The sequence below is a fragment of the Oncorhynchus gorbuscha genome, linkage group LG02 (genome assembly GCF_021184085.1).
Source record: "Oncorhynchus gorbuscha isolate QuinsamMale2020 ecotype Even-year linkage group LG02, OgorEven_v1.0, whole genome shotgun sequence".
Taxonomy (NCBI): domain Eukaryota; kingdom Metazoa; phylum Chordata; class Actinopteri; order Salmoniformes; family Salmonidae; genus Oncorhynchus; species Oncorhynchus gorbuscha.
In genome coordinates, this window is record NC_060174.1 from 10,474,234 (window position 1) to 10,490,065 (window position 15,832).

The following is a 15,832-nucleotide window of genomic DNA, read 5'->3' on the forward strand; positions in this document are numbered from 1 at the left end:
GTCAGACGTGCAGAGAAGAATGTCTAGCCATACACCCACAGAGGACTCTGGACATCTTGTGACTAAGGAGTACCTTGGTTTGGCAAGCCAGAACTTGACGCAAGCTAGTAAGAGTGTGCCTCACTTGCCCAGTTTGAACCAGGAAGTGACTCTACACATGGGTGTCAGCGAGAGTTCAAAACTTCTCTGGACTGAAACAGACGAGGGTCTAATGAACAATGGTACCAAACAGGTCATTTCAACAATCTTGACCTCATGCGAGGATCAGACATCAAATGCACCTTGCTTCTCCATAGTAGGAAAGAAAATATCTGATATGTCCCTTGAGGTCAACATGTTGGTAGGTGGTGTTCTGTCTGAGCTGAAGGACATCTCCTTGTCAAGGTCCCCAACACCATGTGAAGACATGTTTGAACGTCTCCAAGGTTCTCCTGAGCGAACCTCTCCAGTAAGTCTAGATTGCAGCACGGCTGCCTCCAAAGGCATTGCATCTTCCCACAGTCTTTCAACAAAGAGCCTCCAAAAACTCTCTAGTCATGAGTTCCAAACCAAAGCTGAGAAAGGAGTGAGTGAGGTCCTCTCTAGATCATTTAACATTGTGGAGGAAGGTACAACAGATAAGTACCTCCAGTCTGTATCTACATCCACCACATCTACTGATATTATACAAACCATGGTGAAAGACCAGCAGGAGCTCCCCCAGACCACCCAATCATCTGACATGGTATCTGGAACCTCCCTGCTCACCACTGGACAGGTTTCTGAGAAAAGGATCCGGTCTGTTGCTCGTAACATCTACTACAGTCTGCAAAGTAAGATTACAGAGTTTCTCAGAAAAGATCTTCAAAGATCAGACACAACACTTGGTTCAATCCAAATCTTTACATATCAAAGCAGTCCTGCATCACAAAGAGCAAGTCTTGGCCATCTTGAGGTCAACCAGAGCAGTGTTACACCTGGTGGAAACGATGCATGTGTGGACATTCCGCACAAATTACTATCTAAAACCACTGATCTCTCGGGATCCATGCTGGAGGATATTGGCACGATCCGTTGTAGGAGTGCTGACAGCCAAACTACAAGAAATACCTCTTCTTCACGCTCCTCCATCTCTCTAACACCTACTTCAAAAGTAAGGCAGTCGAAATGGCACTTTGCCTTACCCGGGACTCCCATCCCCACTGAGTTTCCTGCTCAGATTGACTTTCCCATTGTTAGAAACACAATCATTGAGGACTTCTTTCACACAGAGGACTTACTTCCTGTAACCTTTGTGGACAAAGTCAGGCAAGCTGCTGGGGTGGTAGTGGACATTATGGTGGAAAGTGTTGAGAACACACAGGAAGATGGACAGGGTGCTTCTCATCTTGACGACCTCCGATCTGCTGTTAGGAAATTGAGAAAAATCATTTCCACTTGGACCATCCACATTTTCAGTCATGAATTGGTGGATAAAGTGATAGCCCTTCAGGACAGCCACAGCACTCCACAGGTCTTAACATTGGAAGCAGCCAGAAGTGCTTCAGACTCTATTCTTTCAAGGCTGAAATGGGGAAAGGAACAATGTGCCATATCCAAGGAGCTCTCCTCTCAGCTTCTCCAGATATTTGCTGAAGAGACAGTGAAGTGCTTCCTGAGACAGTGGTCAGATGAGTATGAAAACATAAACTTTGATGTTTCAGTCCAGAACGAACCAAAGTCTTCTACTTGCATGGTCATTCTTCAAATGATCACCAAAGCCACTGCTAAATGTTATTTTGAGTCTGCTACCAGCGTGGCCACCAGTGACATTGTAGAAGGCGTGTTTGATTTGGAAAGGGGATACCATCAGCAGTACTGGAGAGCAGGTCCTCACCTTTAACACAAAGGTATAGTACACATCTTTCATGAATAACACTGCTGTTGACCTTTTGTGAGATATGATTATTTGTGTCATGGCATTGCACTGCTTCTTTGCAATTGATATGCTGTAATGCTTTAATAAGATATCGAAAAAATGTCAGTTTGTTTTAATGTGCCTTTTCCCCCACCAACCAGGGTTCCAAGAAAGTTAGTAAGAACCTCTGTCCTCAAGAGTCTCTGGAGTACCAGCCTCAGAACATTTCCCCTACTGTGTACTTTACAGGTAAGCCCTGCTGCTGTTTAGGCTGCTGCTCAGTCAAGACTGAGACATTATCCCTTTACCATTCCACTAATTCATTTGGAAAGACATTGTACTCCTCTGAGTTGTTACCTATGACATACTGTACTGTGGGCTGGGTGGTAGCCTAGTGGGTTAAGAGGTTGGGCCAGTAACCGATAGGTTGCTGGTTCAGAATCCCTGAGTTCACGAGGCAAAATCTGTCAATGTGCTCTTGAGCAAGGCACTTAATCCTAATTGCTCCTTGTAAGTCTCTCTAGATAAGAGTGTCTGATAAATGAGTAAAAATGTAAATTGATTGCATGCTGGATGGTCTTTCGTTGCAGAGACGATGACAACATCTCATGGCTCCTTTTCTCCAGAGGGAATTTATGATATCGCATCGTCCTTCCCACTTGAAGAGAAGAGTCGCAAACCCTCCCTTTTCACCAGATTGTCTAGATCCATCACGAAAGGCTTTCTCAGCCCATTCAAATCTTCAAGGAAAACCAAATTATTTAAATAAATTCCTAATAACAACGAGAGCATTCATTTGTTCAGATAAATCTAATCGTAATGGTCACATACGCCGAAACAACTGTGAGAGGCTTTATTACGAGCCCATTCCCAACAATGCAGAGTTAAAAAAGTAAGAAAATATTTTCTAAATAGTAACACAATAACAATAACAAGGCTATATACAAGGAGTACCAGTACCGAGTCAATGTGCATGGGTGCGAGGTAGTTGAGGTAATACAGTATGTACATGTAGGTAAGGGTAAAAGTGACGAGGCAATCAGGATAGATAATAAACACAGTAGCAGCAGCTAGTTTGAAAGTCGGTCAGTGTCACAGTGAATGTGTGGGTAGAGTGTAGTGAGTGTTGCATCGAGCCAATTCAAGAGAGTCAGTGGAAAACTATTAGAAAAATACACCAATAACAAAGGGGGTCAATGCAAATAGTGCAGGTGGACATTTAATTACTGTTCAGCAGTCTAATGACTTGGGGGTAGAAGCTGTTCAGCAGTCTAATGACTTGGGGGTAGAAGCTGTTCAGCAGTCTAATGACTTGGGGGTAGAAGCTGTTCAGCAGTCTAATGACTTGGGGGTAGAAGCTGTTCAGCAGTCTAATGACTTGGGGGTAGAAGCTGTTCAGCAGTCTAATGACTTGGGGTAGAAGCTGTTCAGCAGTCTAATGACTTGGGGGTAGAAGCTGTTCAGCAGTCTAATGACTTGGGGGTAGAAGCTGTTCAGCAGTCTAATGACTTGGGGTAGAAGCTGTTCAGCAGTCTAATGACTTGGGTCAGAAGCTGTTCAGCAGTCTAATGGCTTGGGGGTAGAAGCTGTTCAGCAGTCTAATGGCTTGGGGTAGAAGCTGTTCAGCAGTCTAATGGCTTGGGGTAGAAGCTGTTCAGCAGTCTAATGGCTTGGGGTAGAAGCTGTTCAGCAGTCTAATGGCTTGGGGGTAGAAGCTGTTCAGCTGTCTAATGACTTGGGGTAGAAGCTGTTCAGCTGTCTAATGACTTGGGGGTAGAAGCTGTTCAGCAGTCTAATGACTTGGGGGTAGAAGCTGTTCAGCAGTCTAATGACTTGGGGGTAGAAGCTGTTCAGCAGTCTAATGACTTGGGGGTAGAAGCCGTTCAGCATACTAATGACTTGGGGGTAGAAGCCGTTCAGCAGTCTAATGGCTTGGGGGTAGAAGCTGTTCAGCAGTCTAATGGCTTGGGGGTAGAAGCTGTTCAGCAGTCTCATGGAAAGATATACACTTGTTTTATTCAGCGCATGTGACAAATTAAAGTTTGAGTTGATTTGATTTGACTATGTACCTTCTAAGCATGATGGTTGGCTCATGATTTGCTTGTACTGAAATATATTCAGGGAGGATAAGGGTATATCATAGGCAGTGATGTAGTGGTAAGGATAGGATAGGTTAAGTAATCCCTCTCACCCCCCCTTTAAGATTTAGATGCACTATTGTAAAGTGACTGTTCCACTGGATGTCATAAGGTGAATGCACCAATTTGTAAGTCGCTCTGGATAAGAGCGTCTGCTAAATGACTTAAATGTAATGTAAATGGTAAAACCATTGACTGGTAAATGCTGATTGCCATTCATGATTAAAGAAGTAACGCTCCCTATACTCTCAATGCATCTTCCACAAAAGGTGGGTAAATGCTTGAACCAAATAAAATAAAAAGTGTGTAAACAGCTTTTACATGTGTTCCCCCCCACTGATTATAGGAGGCTTCTTCTGACAGTATTCACACATTCCATAAGAAACCTCCAGAGAAATATTCATAGTCACCGTAGCTGTCATTTAAACTTGGACTAACCTGGCCAAGGCCAAACAGTATATGGCGTTTTCTCTGGGTGTGCGGGTCGCAGTGGAGAGGAAAGGCCTCCAGTGAGGTGGTGAGTATCTGGGCGGAGTTTGGCGAGGCAAACACAGGTCTGAGATTGGTGTCTCTGGAAATGGGCGGGAGCGGAACTCTGCTCCTCCATTGGTTGCTGTTCTGATCCCCACTCTCATCCTCCTCACATCCCTTCCATTCACATCCCCTCTTCTTCTCTCTTTCATCCCTCGTGGCCACAGGGTGTAGCTTCGGTAGTTGAAGAGGTTTATCCTGGGATGCCAGGGCACGGAGCGGGCAGGATACATGAGATGGGCAGTTGATGGGGGTCAAACGTCGAGAGGCTGTGGACATCACCCTGATACCCGCCTTGGCCTCACTCCTCCTGGGCTTGGAGGACATCTTGGGGAGGGTGAAGCCGTCCACCAGGACCGTGTCGCCCACCCTGGTCCTGAACGGAGCCCTGTTGAGGCCCATGCAGTGCCTGGATGCTGCCCTCCTCTGCGCCAGCCTCACCCAGCCCTTTATCTGGAGGTATGTCCGCATGGGAGGGCCATACCTGGGAGGACCACCACAGAGCACAGCTTGGTGGCCAGGTGACTCACACACTCCCTGTGGCCGTACTGAAGGGCGATCCTCAGGGGGTCACGACCCTGGGGATCCCGACAGGCAGCTTGAGGATGGTGAGCTGGCCGCGCTCGATGGAGGCGACAGCGGGACACTTGGCGACGTCGGGGTGGGCCGTCTGGTGGCACCACTCACGGTAAGGGTGAACCCCCACCGGCTCAATGACACGCACCCCCCTCTCCAGCAGCCAGCCGGCCAGGTCCAGGTGGCCCAGAGAAGCAGCGATGTAGAGTGCCACCCGGAGCTGGAACCTGGAATAATACAGAATCAATGTATTTATAACACGTTTCAAGTTTTTTTGTCAAGTTCACAAGATCCAGTGGGTTATAAAACGGTATAGTAAAAGCTTACTTGCAAACTCTTTCCCACAATGCAGTATTAAATATCAGGGTAAGAGAAAAAACATATGAAGGAAAAAACAAGAGAATATAAGCTACATACAGGGTCAGTACCATCATTGTAAGCTACATACAGGGTCAGTACCATCATTATAAGCTACATACAGGGTCAGTACCATCATTATAAGCTACATACAGGGTCAGTACCATCATTATAAGCTACATACAGGGTCAGTACCATCATTGTAAGCTACATACAGGGTCAGTACCATCATTATAAGCTACATACAGGGTCAGTACCATCATTATAAGCTACATACAGGGTCAGTACCATCATTATAAGCTACATACAGGGTCAGTACCATCATTATAAGCTACATACAGGGTCAGTACCATCATTATAAGCTACATACAGGGTCAGTACCATCATTATAAGCTACATACAGGGTCAGTACCATCATTGTAAGCTACATACAGGGTCAGTACCATCATTATAAGCTACATACAGGGTCAGTACCATCATTATAAGCTACATACAGGGTCAGTACCATCATTATAAGCTACATACAGGGTCAGTACCATCATTATAAGCTACATACAGGGTCAGTACCATCATTATAAGCTACATACAGGGTCAGTACCATCATTATAAGCTACATACAGGGTCAGTACCATCATTATAAGCTACATACAGGGTCAGTACCATCATTATAAGCTACATACAGGGTCAGTACCATCATTGTCAGTTATATACAGGGTCAGTACCATCATTGTCAGTTATATACAGGGTCAGTACCATCATTGTCAGTTATATACAGGGTCAGTACCATCATTGTCAGTTATATACAGGGTCAGTACCATCATTGTCAGTTATATACAGGGTCAGTACCATCATTGTCAGTTATATACAGGGTCAGTACCATCATTGTCAGTTATATACAGGGTCAGTACCATCATTGTCAGTTATATACAGGGTCAGTACCATCATTGTAAGCTACATACAGGGTCAGTACCATCATTGTAAGCTACATACAGGGTCAGTACCATCATTGTAAGCTATATACAGGGTCAGTACCATCATTGTAAGCTACATACAGGGTCAGTACCATCATTGTAAGCTATATACAGGGTCAGTACCATCATTGTCAGTTATATACAGGGTCAGTACCATCATTATAAGCTATATACAGGGTCAGTACTATCATTGTAAGCTATATACAGGGTCAGTACTATCATTGTAAGCTATATAAAGATTCAGTACCATCACTGTTGATAGTAAGTCCATCATACAGTTCAGTGTGTAGATGTGTATTCTGACCTAATCACAGGTCTCTCTCTAGACAGGTGTCGTTGGACGGTCAGTCTGTGTCCCAGGAAGCAGCCTCTGAGGAACTCCGCCCACCCATCCCAGGTGTCCAACCGTAGAGTAGCCCCTGGGAGACAGAAACACATGCAGGTTGACCTCCTGGTTTCCATGAACCAAGAATGTGTTCCATACAGTCCATTTGTCTCTGTGTTACATCCATAAGGTGTTGAGCGCTTTTATTTTTTTGCATTTGCAATGCTGCAACTTCACTGCACCTCTACAGTAATGCTAAGAATCAATATGAAACGTTACAGTATAAAGGCCATACCAAGGTCAATGGCGTAGTCGTGCAGCCGGTTGCAGTCGCAGAGTTGCAGGCCGGTGGGAGAGCTCAGTCTGAAGGAGCTGACGGGAAGCCCACACTGCTGGGACACCAGGGTCATGAGCCTGGCCACAGACGTACTCAGGAGAAACACAGTGCCCAAGACTGAGAGGGTCTCCCCCGTCACGGCACTGAACACACGCACCACCGGCTCCCGCTGAAGTATAAGACCATGGACATACAGTAAATTCACTTGTTTTACAGAAATACCTATGTTGTGTTTATACACCGAGTAAACAAAACATTATGAACACCTGTTCTTTCCATGACAAAGACTGACCAGGTGAATCCAGGTGAAAGCTATGATCCCTTAATGATGTCACTTGTTAAATCCACTTCAGTGTAGATGAAGGGGAGCGGACAGGTTAAAGAAGGATTTTTAAGCCTTGAGACAATTGAGGCATAGATTGTGTATGTGTGCCATTCAGAGGGTGAATGGGCAAGACAAAATATTTACGTGCCTTTGAACAGGGTAGTAGGTGCCAGGTGCACCGGTTTGTGTCAAGAACTGCAATGCTGCTTTCACACTCGACAGTTTCCTGTGTGTATCATGAATGGTCCATCACCCAAAGAACATCCAGCCAACTTGGCACAACTGTTGGAAGCATTGGAGTCAACATGGGCCAGCATCCCTGGGGAACGCTTGCAAACACCTTGTAGAGTCCATGTCCCAACGAATTGAGGCTGTTCTGATGGAAAAAGGCGGGGTGCAACTCAATATTAGGAAGGTGTTTCTAATGTTTGGTACACTCAGTATATATAAGTTAGAGTCATATAATTACAGGGGTAAGATGAAGTGGCTCCTTTGCACTGATCTTAGGTCTGGTTTGTGTTTTTACTGCTAATGGTAAAGGTTAGGATTTGGTGAGAGTAAACTGATCCTAGATCTGTGCCCAAGGGCAATTTCTATCCAGAGACAAATCAAAGGTCCATGCTATTTAAATGTATAATCTACCACCATCTCGTGGCTCAAATTTGTAACAACATTCTCTAATTCATGTGCTGTACTGAGTTTTGTTCTATCACATTGAACACTAATCTGGGTGAAGATTAAATTGAACACTAATCTGGGTGCAGATTAAATTGAACACTAATCTGGGTGCAGATTAAATTGTTAACAGAAATATTATGAATATGTGTTTCAATGAACCCATGGGCCTCTTCTCCTACTATACGGCCTTCTGTGCTCTACTGTACTCCATCTGCTGTACTCTACTGTACTCTACTGTAGTCTGCTGTACTCCGTCTACTGTACTCCGTCTACTGTGCTCTGTCTGCTGTGCTCTACTGTGCTCTGTCTGCTGTGCTCTACTGTACTCTACTGTACTCTGTCTACTGTAACTCTGTTGTGCTCTACTGTACTCTGTCTACTGTGCTCTACTGTACTCTACTGTGCTCTGTCTGCTGTGCTCTACTGTACTCTACTGTACTCTGTCTACTGTACTCTGTTGTGCTCTACTGTACTCGACCTTGTCTTGAATCCATCAATAGCCTATAGGCCTATGTTTGTGGAGAAACATATAGTAGGCTACAATATGAGGAGGAAATTAGTCCTTAAAATGCTTTCCAGTTTCACTGACTCACCCAATGATGCGCAGCTCACTCGCTGGAGATTGTCGATGCGCTCGTGTCAAAAGCCTATCTCTCCCTCTCTCTGTTTTGTAAAACAATGTTTGGGAGTTGATCAAATATTTTGGTAGTCTACAGCATAGTCTTATCTTTTCAGCAAGAGTCATTGCTTTTCAACCTGTGTTTTCCCTCGATTGTATTTGAAATATTGCAAAAGGCCAGTTTTGTCTGCCTGTTGTATTTTCACTGACAGATTTGCCTCGCGTTCCCGACTGTAGGCTATTCTTTGTTATTGGGCTACAATCCGCAGCGAGGCTATTTAAAAAAGAAGCTATTGGTCCTCTGTAGCTAAATTATAGGACTTCTCATGACGTATTAGGCTATTCTGAATGATTAAATATATTTCTGAACAGACAGCAGTAATTCCGTAACTTTAGAAAATTCCTCCAGAACCCTTCATGCAGCTATGATTCTATAAGGAAACAAAGGATGAAGTGCATCTCTGGAGAGATGAGGGGCAGGATAATTGACGAAGAGGCAACTCGAATGAACTTTGATCGCTTTTATTATAATTGTTACATAGCAAAAAGTGACAATTATTTTCATGGCACGAGAGGTACCGGATTCGGCCAAATAGGTTCCGGAACAAAGCAGTCCAGAACGGAAAGGTGCCGGATCCTGTTCTGGCATGATCTGGCTCAAATTAAGCACTGATTTGAAGTACCTAGGCCTCTACCTGCTGAGTATAAAGATTATTAAACTAGATTCAGTGGGCTTGTCATTCACAGTACTGATGAAAAATAAAGTATATTTGATCTAAACGTGGATATACGAGGACATCTAGTGGTCACCGGATTTAAGAAAAATAATTCATGCAAGCTATCTTTGTACTAGCATGCGATGCCATATATTTGACGCAGGTATTTATTTTTCAACATGTATTGTCATTGACTGGAAGAAAATATAATTGTATAAGCTATGCCTCCTTGTCCCGGCGTTGTTGCACCCCTCTACTATCTGGCTTGGTGGGGCGATCTCGTTCTGTATTCCTGCTTCACTTATATTCAATGTGTCGTCATGCATTTGTGCATGCACGCTGTTAACGGTCATATCCGTCTTTCTAGCTAACTTAGCTAGCTCATCAACCAGTATTTTATTCGCTTTTTCTGCACGATAGCACTTATTAAAGCCTTGCAACTCATGGGGACCTCACTGTTACCACGGGTCATCGAGCTGGCCCTTATTTGGCAGCAGGGTTGCATCGGTTTCCACTGGATTTGACAGCTTGTTGGGCTGGCTAGCTAGGTAGCTAATTCGCTAATGCGAACTATTTATCATGTAGCAGCCTATGCTGATTTGCGTCGCTAGCAACTAGCTAACATAGATAAAGTTTAGTCGTGGGTCCACAAAATCAAACAAATGGTACTAAACTGATGACAAAATCATGTTTTGAAAATGTAGTAGCTATTTATGTTGTTGTTTAATGACATTGCGAATAAAATCATTTTTGACATTTAACTACCGGTATGTATTTAATCCGGTTTCGGCATGAGAAAAGTATTAATCGCAAATTCCAGCACTAACGGATACCGGGAAATAGAAATAAGAGAACCGGTCACGAATGCGGAGCCACGCCCTAAAATAACATGTGACCACAAGGCGTTTGTGACACATTCTTTGCGTTCCAATTTTGTCTTAATTGTCTGTAGGTTCTAAATGGTTTATTAGCTTGGCTTCCCTTCAGAAAGTAGCTGATTCTTGTACTCTACAGCTGTATTTTCCTACAGTTACTAATAATACTAGCAACAAAACAGATTTCATTCCTTAAAATGATATTGCCAGATGGAAGAAAATAATAAGGTAGGCCTAAACTTTTTATTTGATTTATTATTATTTTTTTTTCCACCTTTATTTAACCATGTAGGCTAGTTGAGAACACCTTTATTTAACCATGTAGGCTAGTTGAGAACACCTTTATTTAACCATGTAGGCTAGTTGAGAACACCTTTATTTAACCAGGTAGGCTAGTTGAGAACACCTTTATTTAACCATGTAGGCTAGTTGAGAACACCTTTATTTAACCATGTAGGCTAGTTGAGAACACCTTTATTTAACCATGTAGGCTAGTTGAGAACACCTTTATTTAACCATGTAGGCTAGTTGAGAACACCTTTATTTAACTATGTAGGCTAGTTGAGAACACCTTTATTTAACCAGGTAGGAACACTTATATTCAATGTGTAGTTGAGAACACCTTTATTTAACCATGTAGGCTAGTTGAGAACACCTTTATTTAACCATGTAGGCTAGTTGAGAACACCTTTATTTAACCAGGTAGGCTAGTTGAGAACACCTTTATTTAACCATGTAGGCTAGTTGAGAACACCTTTATTTAACCATGTAGGCTAGTTGAGAACACCTTTATTTAACCATGTAGGCTAGTTGAGAACACCTTTATTTAACCATGTAGGCTAGTTGAGAACACCTTTATTTAACCATGTAGGCTAGTTGAGAACACCTTTATTTAACCATGTAGGCTAGTTGAGAACACCTTTATTTAACCATGTAGGCTAGTTGAGAACACCTTTATTTAACCATGTAGGCTAGTTGAGAACACCTTTATTTAACCATGTAGGCTAGTTGAGAACACCTTTATTTAACCATGTAGGCTAGTTGAGAACACCTTCATTTAACCATGTAGGCTAGTTGAGAACACCTTTATTTAACCATGTAGGCTAGTTGAGAACACCTTTATTTAACCATGTAGGCTAGTTGAGAACACCTTCATTTAACCATGTAGGCTAGTTGAGAACACCTTTATTTAACCATGTAGGCTAGTTGAGAACACCTTTATTTAACCATGTAGGCTAGTTGAGAACACCTTTATTTAACCATGTAGGCTAGTTGAGAACACCTTCATTTAACCATGTAGGCTAGTTGAGAACACCTTTATTTAACCATGTAGGCTAGTTGAGAACACCTTTATTTAACCATGTAGGCTAGTTGAGAACACCTTTATTTAACCATGTAGGCTAGTTGAGAACACCTTTATTTAACCATGTAGGCTAGTTGAGAACACCTTTATTTAACCATGTAGGCTAGTTGAGAACACCTTTATTTAACCATGTAGGCTAGTTGAGAACACCTTTATTTAACCATGTAGGCTAGTTGAGAACACCTTTATTTAACCATGTAGGCTAGTTGAGAACACCTTTATTTAACCATGTAGGCTAGTTGAGAACACCTTTCATTTAACCATGTAGGCTAGTTGAGAACACCTTTATTTAACCATGTAGGCTAGTTGAGAACACCTTTATTTAACCATGTAGGCTAGTTGAGAACACCTTTATTTAACCATGTAGGCTAGTTGAGAACACCTTTATTTAACCATGTAGGCTAGTTGAGAACACCTTTATTTAACCATGTAGGCTAGTTGAGAACACCTTTATTTAACCATGTAGGCTAGTTGAGAACACCTTTATTTAACCATGTAGGCTAGTTGAGAACACCTTTATTTAACCATGTAGGCTAGTTGAGAACACCTTTATTTAACCATGTAGGCTAGTTGAGAACACCTTTATTTAACCATGTAGGCTAGTTGAGAACACCTTTATTTAACCATGTAGGCTAGTTGAGAACACCTTTATTTAACCATGTAGGCTAGTTGAGAACACCTTTATTTAACCATGTAGGCTAGTTGAGAACACCTTTATTTAACCATGTAGGCTAGTTGAGAACACCTTTATTTAACCATGTAGGCTAGTTGAGAACACCTTTACTTAACCATGTAGGCTAGTTGAGAACACCTTTATTTAACCATGTAGGCTAGTTGAGAACACCTTTATTTAACCATGTAGGCTAGTTGAGAACACCTTTATTTAACCATGTAGGCTAGTTGAGAACACCTTTATTTAACCATGTAGGCTAGTTGAGAACACCTTTATTTAACCATGTAGGCTAGTTGAGAACACCTTTATTTAACCATGTAGGCTAGTTGAGAACACCTTTATTTAACCATGTAGGCTAGTTGAGAACACCTTTATTTAACCATGTAGGCTAGTTGAGAACACCTTTATTTAACCATGTAGGCTAGTTGAGAACACCTTTATTTAACCATGTAGGCTAGTTGAGAACACCTTTATTTAACCAGGTAGGCTAGTTGAGAACACCTTTATTTAACCATGTAGGCTAGTTGAGAACACCTTTATTTAACCAGGTAGGCTAGTTGAGAACACCTTTATTTAACCAGGTAGGCTAGTTGAGAACAAGTTCTCATTTGCAACTGCGACCTGGCCAAGATAAAGCAAAGCAGTTCGACAGATACAACGACACAGAGTTACACATGGAGTAAACAATTAACAAGTCAATAACACAGTAGGGGAAAAAGGGAGTCTATATACATTGTGTGCAAAAGGCGTGAGGTAGGCGAATAATTACAATTTTGCAGATTAACACTGGAGTGATAAATGATCAGATGGTCATGTACAGGTAGAGATATTGGTGTGCAAAAGAGCAGCAAAGTAAATAAATAAAAACAGTATGGGGATGAGGTAGGTAAAAATGGGGGGGCTATTTGCCGATAGACTGTAATAAGATATACCTTCAAGACTGCTTGTGTTTAATCCTGAATCCAGTTGCCCCTCTTGTACTGCGATAAAACAATAGGCAAGCCATGAACCTTATGGAGAAGTGCATGTGTTTTGCAGACACACCTGGAGTTCTAGACTGGCTGAGGTAAACATTTTAGGAAAGCCTGGGTTTTAATCCCGGTGAAAGCAGATATGACAAGGTTTGTCAATGTCATGTTGCCCTTCCATTTAGATGAAACTAGAAAAGGATCATTTTTCTTCTCTTAATCCACATTTTCTAGCAAAAACATGTTCATGCTTTAGGGCTGGTGGGCTGCAAATATATTGGTAAAATATAAAGTGTGTGTGTGTGTGTGGGGGGGGTAGTGGATATAATGGGGTATAGGCCTAATTGTTGTTATGAGGGTGAAATTTCAACCACAGGATGATGTCATCATTGTAAACTAAATTCAGCATAGCCAAACCTTGTTATAAAATAGGTTGAATTTGTACCTTTGAAACCATGTCAGATTTTCAAAATTATATACACTTTAAGAAAAAAACAATAGGCAGCACCTCAGCCCGGGATCGAACCCCATCCAGGGTTTTAACGACACCCAGCCCTGCTTAGCTTTAATATGTCACTGACTACTACCAATATGCTACTGTGAGAATTATTATTGAGAGATCTCTTAATAACAAAATATATTCAGTGTTAATATCGAAGTCATTCTAAGGGGTAGGTTTGACAAAGCAAATGAGTGAGTCTTTGACATGAAGACAGTGGTTAGATTCTGCCATTGGGACTGCTCTGATGTTTCCATTCTCTCCTGGTTATGACCATAGAGCCTTGTCCCAGTCTCTAGACCTGCCTGTCTGTGTGGTGGATGACCACCTGACCTCTGAAGCTGTCAATGAGATGGTAAGTTGACCTTGTCATTTCATATTACAACATTAATCCAATAAAATGTTATAGTGATGCTATCATTGGCAATGTTGACGTACCACAACCATCTCTGTTGTGTTGCAGTTGTTTAATTGGCCCAAAGTTGCCAATGCTCCTCCACTCTCTAACGGTTAATAATTATTTCAGTATGATATTTGTTGTATATTAAGTTTGATTATTTGCAATATAATTACATTTCTACCAGGAGCAGAGCAATTCTACCAGGAGCAGAGCAACCTCAGTGATGGAAACCACAGAAGAGGGGAAGCTCAACAATGTAGAACATCTGACACTTATGGACTTCCTTCAAAACCTAACTGAGAAGTATGTTCTGTTTTCTTTGGTACTATCACACCTTCAAGGAAATAGGATCAAATTAGAAACTGATCAATCGGGAAAAAAAATGTTCAGTGCTAGAAAAGTTGTCACATTGCAATTTTGCCAAAACAACTGACACAAAGCAAGTATAACTTCACGATCAGGCAAATAATTAAATAAAAACAATTCTGCCACGCATCCTGATATGACAACATTTATAACAATATTGTTTTCAGGCAATGGAGGATTCGTGAGGGCATGTTTGACCCGGTAAGATCATGTTACTGACAATTTAATTAGATTACCATGAAAACTCTGCCTAATGTTTAACCTTGTTCATAAGCTTTTGAAAGACACACTATGCAACATTTTAAAACACTTATTCTGTTCTGGAATACAGCTGACAAAACAACAGCTTGCCGGCTTGTGTCTGAGGATTGTCAGTTTTTATCGGACAAGCTGATGCAGATCATCATCCCAGGTCTACGAACTACTGGGCATCCAAGATGCTGCCTCCTCTCCATTGTCACAGAGATCTCTCTCAGCGTCACTCACCAGTCTGTTAGACGATAACACTAACATCAAGTCCCAGCGTGAGATTTACTGAGGCTGGTGTACCTAAGAGGCCAGGCAGTGAAAGTCTTACAATAGCTTTCGCATCCCGACTCCCTACCCTTCCTCCAACTGTGTGGAGCAGGAAGAGGAAGAAGAGCAGGAATCACAACAACTTAAGTTCAAGGAGATTTGAAGCTAAGGGCTGTCTGGGCAGTGGAAGCTACCTGCCCAATGGGGCCATGAGGTAAGTCCCATGATGGTAGTGACTGTCCATTACTGTTTATGACTTATCGCCATCATTTACTTTCTCATATAAAATATTTATTTGATGACTTTATTACTTCATTCCAAGTCATCAACTCATCTCTATAGAGCTGCTGCTTATCCTGTCTGACAAAATCACTATTTTAGTAGTTCTTCTAAGTAAATAAGACTTACTTTTATGACCGCTGAACACCAACTGTCAATCACTTAGATCATGTATTTCCAGGTAGAGAATCCTCGCAACGCAACTGCTTTTTATCTCTCTCATGCATTCTCTCGTCTCTCCGTCTCAGTCAATGAGGTTTCCATTATCTGCTCCACACAGAGTGGACAAGGAAGTGGGCGTGCAATGGATTATAGAATTAGTGCCATATTTTCTGTGCTAAACTATGTAGAATATTGGCCTGTTGGAAACTACAACTCCCTACTACATTGCATAGTTAGAAGTACTTGATCTGATTTATCTCTACAGAAACTGAGCATCGAGCT

At 42.1% G+C, this 15,832-nt stretch overlaps 1 long non-coding RNA gene and 1 pseudogene across 1 annotated transcript; one reads left to right on the plus strand and one right to left on the minus strand.

The window, feature by feature from the left end:
- Positions 1 to 4,380: 4,380 nt before the first annotated feature.
- Positions 4,381 to 8,084, minus strand: LOC123995622 (annotated as a pseudogene).
- A 1,476-nt stretch (positions 8,085 to 9,560) lies between these two features.
- LOC123996986 lies at positions 9,561 to 14,567 on the plus strand. The gene is made up of 3 exons (XR_006832067.1): positions 9,561 to 9,612; positions 14,107 to 14,182; positions 14,412 to 14,567. It is a non-coding gene; the product is annotated as an uncharacterized LOC123996986 (long non-coding RNA).
- The last annotated feature ends 1,265 nt before the right edge of the window (positions 14,568 to 15,832 follow it).